We start from the raw sequence: 5,228 nt of genomic DNA, 5'->3' as shown, positions 1-5,228 counted from the left end.
GCAGGATCGCATGGTCTCTGTGATCATCCGAGGGAGAAGGACAGACGCCTGTGTTTACATCAGCCGTCCGTCCTTCTCTGTCAGCGGGGAGAGATCGCCGGTGTCAGGCAGCAATCGGAGCCACCTGACACCCACACTGGCTTCCCCGCTGACGAGCGGGGGCGGGAGTGCGCTGCCGGCGATCGCTGTACATGTACGGGACTTTTCCTGGGAGAGCCAGCCTGCCGCAGTACATCTGCAGCGGCTGGATGTAAAGTGGTTAAAGTATTTTGTGTACCTAAAGTGTTTTGTATTCTCTCGCTTTGAAAATATTTGGTGCTTTTTAGCCTCTTTTCCTGTGAAAAAAAGAAAAGGTAAAATAAAGCCTAACCGGGCTTTGCACAAAAAGGAGCTTTAGTAACCCCTAAAAAACATTTACCACCCATTACCCCTGTAAAACAAAACACCTATTTTTCGCAAATCACCAAAACCACGTGCTATAATTACTACTTTACTTTGCAAACTGGGTGTCATATATGCAATTGTATTTAATGTTTTTTTTATTTTTTTTCCGTTAAAGCTGAATTTCCACATAGCAGGCGTTGACTGCTTGTTTTGCCTGGGACAATGAAGAAAAGATATAGACTTCTTTTTGTGTGGCCAGTCCCCAAAGCCTCTGAGGTCATCCCGTACAATGCACAACTAGCAAATCTACATTGTATGGGAGAATACCAAGGGCCTGTCCACATTTCTGACTGTCAGCAGGCAGTGGAGGAGAACGTTGGCTGCCGAGGAAGCAAAAAATAAGGTATTGTCCTATTCATTCAGTAACCCTAGTAGTGGGGGGCACTCTAAGAGTAAAGCCCCGTACACACGTACCGATTGTCAGCCCTAAATATTCGGCCGACGACCGATCGGCTGATGCTTCCGACAGCCGACAGCGCATTTTCGGCCGAACAGAATCTGTCGTGCAGGCATTAAAATTTTTGTTGGCCAACACCAGAACGGCCGATTGTTCGCCAGTCAGTACAGATTTCGGCCGACAGACAGCCGATTAGCAAGACTAGGCATGCTTAGAAAAGAAAGACAAGGAAAGTTAACCATCACATGACATCACTTCTGCAGTCGGCTGTTGTTGGCCGACAAAATTCGTGTGCAGTCTTTTGCAGTTTTCAACAGACACGACAGCCCTGGACAAAAGACGGCCGATCGTTCGGCCGACGATCAGTACGTGTGTATGGGGCTTTACCCCCCCCCCCACAACGTACAGGTTTAAGTAAAGATTCAATACAAATATTACAACATAAAAATCACCAAGAACAATTATAGTTTCCAATTTGTACTTGGAGTCTCTTAGAAATAGTCCAGGAAAGGTAAGGGAGGGAAAGGGGAATAGTGACCTGGGCTGTGCCGTGGTCACATGAACTGTATGCCAAAAAGGGGCAAAAATAAAGACAGTAGGATGAAAGAGAAAAGGGGTTTATTAAACAATTTGCATAACAGACTAGTCAGCCAAGAGTGAAAATGTGTAAGACATCTCAACATGTGGATCCGGGATATACCTGGAGTAGCAGGATGAATTTCACCTACCTAAAATCTTAATGATGTGAATGGGAACTCCCTTTCGAGAGGCTGTTGAATCAGCTCCTATTCTGAAGGAATTGCCAGAGTATAATTTAGGGTCTAAGCTTCATCGAGTAGAGTCAGCAGGACTCACTGAGACAGTAGAGCACAGCCATCTCAGTGTCCCACAGCGTGGAGAGTTGCTGCTGCCTGTTCTTCCAGGACTCATAAGAAGGACATCAGAATTGGTGAGAGAGCACCTGCTCAGAGTCCAGTTACCAGTTGCTACAGTTTCTCTTAGACACTGAACACAGACACTCTACATCTGGATCAGTTAGTGGATCATTGATAATCAGAACCAGCTATCCTGCATTCCATGTTTCCCTCTGTGCTACACTGGGGAATAATGTGTTCTTTGAGCTCCAACTGCCGGTGAAGATCCTAGCAAGGCTTTGCAAATTGAACATTGCTATATCATTGCTCTTAAAGGGGACACGTTACTGGTATCTAGAGGACCTCATCTCTCATTAGGATACAGGTATTATAGGCCGGGGTTCCCCTTCAGTAAAATCGTTTTAGACCAATTTATAGCTTTCTGAGAGATTCATTCACTTACCGCTAGATGCTGTGTATATTAGGTGTATTTACTTATTATAATTGGTTATTCACTGTTTTTTAGTGTTATTTCAACTGAACCCTGGCTGTTTATCCAGGGCCTAGTTGATTAATACTCTTTTCAAGCTTTTTTTTTTCCTGGAGTAAAGCTGAACCAAGGAGTTAAAATCTATTTGCATTGTGTCAGTGTGTTATTTAAAGGTATACACAACATGTCTAAACCTAGAGTGTCAGGAGGGCTGGACAGTTCACAGCGTCAAAGCGGCACAAAGAACATACAATTACCAGCAACCCTACGGGGGCAGTGCTACACTGGGATGCCATTAAAGTTCATGTGTTTGTAAAGGCAGGCGTCTCAATACTTTTGACAATATAGTGTATGTCTTTTGATTTTGGCAATAATTACACTGGGGGTAAATAGGACCAATGTCATGTTGGGGTAACTGACGCATGTTTGCAATAAATGTAAGTATATGTTTCTGAGTCTGTTTCGCACACTGACTTGTCATACAGAAGCGAGACACTCTTCTAAAGTCTGTACATCTCCTTATGAATTCCAGGGAAGGTGCTCTGTGCTGTCAACATAACTGAACTCCCTCCCTGGCTCCTGTCTCCGTCACCCATGCAAAGTGATTGCTGCATTCCTCTCCTGCTCTTTTCCCTGTCTGTATGTCCACGGTGGAAGTTCTTCCTTTTGCAAAGGATAAGTTACAGGAGAGGAGACAAATTGTTTAGGACATCTGGGCAAGGTCAGTCCCAATAATCACGTGTTGCTGTGTCCCTGCTGGGCACTGGTGTCAGCTCGGCTAACTGCATCTGCCACTGCTGAGGGATGTTTTTACAGATGCATTCTGTGTGACAGCAGTATCTGTCATAGCTAACAGAAAGCTATGGCGGAGGGAGACTATGGTCTTGTGGTTGAGAACCACTGATTAGAGGTACTGCTTCTTATGTCTGTTAGTCTCAGGAGATTTGGCCTGAGATTTTGCGATATTATCAATGTTCTGCTTGCTGGAGGCTTTAACATGGGAAAGCAAAGGATAAGAAGAGGAGAAGGCACCTCTAAGTGCAGCATGATGTAAGGGGGGCACTCTTGACGGGGACACCTGATGTAAGGGGGCACTCATGATGGGGAAACTTGATGTAAGGGGGCACTCTTGATGGGGACACCTAAAGTAAGGAGCACTCTTGATGGGGAAACCTGATGTAAGGGGGCACTCTTGATGGGGACACCTGATGTAATGGGCACTCTTGATGGAGAAACTTGATGTAAGGGGGCACTTTTGATTGGGACACCTGATGTAAGGGGGAAACTTGATGTAAGGGGGCACTCTTGATGGGGACACCTGATGTAAGGGGGTACTCTTGATGGGAAAACTTTATGTAAGGGGGCACTCTTGATGGGGACATCTGATGTAAGGTGCACTTTTGATGGGGAAACCTGATGTAAGGGGCACTTTTGATCAGGAAACCTGATGTAAGGGGGCACTTTAATAAGTAGTCATGATGTAAAGGGGATTCTGATAGGGACATCTGATTTAAGAGGGCACATGTTTTGTTTAAAATAATTTTTCATGTTGGTGACACTGTGTAATAGACTGTCAACGATTCACACACATTGTTGACATTATGACCCCTGACTTTCTGACATTTTTTTACTGCACCCCCCAGATCAGATAGGCTGGATCCAGTCTTGTCCCCGTTACTGACTTACCATACATTGTTTCGCACTGTATCTCTGAGAGGAGGTGCATACTGGTGAAGACAGGGCTTTGCTTTTCCATGTACATGGAACGTAGGGTGCTTCTGTTAGGGAGATCAACCCTCATTGGTAGAAAGATAGTATCATCCAAGGACATGTGGGGGGTGCTATACTGACACCAAGGCAGCTCCTCTGAAGAGTACAAGCAACTCCAACTGATAGGATAAGAAGAGGAGAAGGCACCTCTAAGTGCAGCATGAAAAACATTTGGCACACAAGATAATAACACTTACAAGATAGTGTATGGCAGGCATGTCTGGACAACACTCGTGTTCTGTTCCTGTCCCTGTCCCTGTCCCTGTGCTTATGTCTCATTCGGCCGTCCAGCAGCAAGAGGGAAGATGGAAGTAGAGAGCCTGAACAGGAGGGTCCTGTCATCTGAGGCTGTGGTGAAACGCACGCCTCACTCGTGGACCGCACAGGGCATAGTTACATCAGGGGCCGGTAACGCGTTTCAGAGCATGCACAGTAGATTTCCTTCGTCAGACCGATACAAAGTGAAAGGCGGCCAAAGGTAAATAGGGAGAGGAGTGGAGGTGTGGAAAAGGTATAATGACGACCAGCAGATGGAGGAGGAGACACGGGGGTAGGATTATGCTATGGGACCAAGGATATATACGTGCATCCCAATAAAAATTATTAAACGACTATTAATTAAAAGCCAACGATTATATATAGATCATTATAGGTACATAGTAATATGAATATAAACTTAAAAAAATACTGTTGTACTAAAAATCAGCTAAAGTCACAATATTTAGTGCACTGATCACACAGTGCATATAATATTAGAGGAATTAAAATATAATATTTCATCGTATCTACACACACAATTCATATATTAAAATCATATGAAACCAGAGAAGTAGAATGGGTATGGTGAATATTTTATATAATATGTATAATGTGTATGTGTGTATATATATACACATATATTTATACAAAAGAAGAAGGTACCTCCAATCTGTACAATATATGTATATAAATCTAAAGTAATAGGAAAAAATCTCAACCGGATAATGTATAGAAATATTAAAGGGGTTGTAAAGGTTTGTTTTAAAAAAAACATAAAAAATAACATGTTATACTTACCTGCACTGTGCAAGGATTTTGCACAGAACAGCTCTGATCCTCCTTTTCTGGGGTGCACCTGGCTCATCCTCTTCATCTGGTGCCCCCACGTAAAGCCGCTGTTGATTGTCTCCAAACCCATAGACATCCACAGTAAGTTTGATGAGGTACAACTGTAAAATATATATATATATATATACAGTATATATATATATATATATATTGTAGTTTCTTGTAA

Source organism: Pelophylax lessonae, assembly GCF_965119305.1.
Source record: "Pelophylax lessonae genome assembly, chromosome: 2".
In the NCBI taxonomy this organism is placed as follows: Eukaryota; Metazoa; Chordata; class Amphibia; order Anura; family Ranidae; genus Pelophylax; species Pelophylax lessonae.
Note: the sequence above shows the minus strand (reverse complement) of the source record.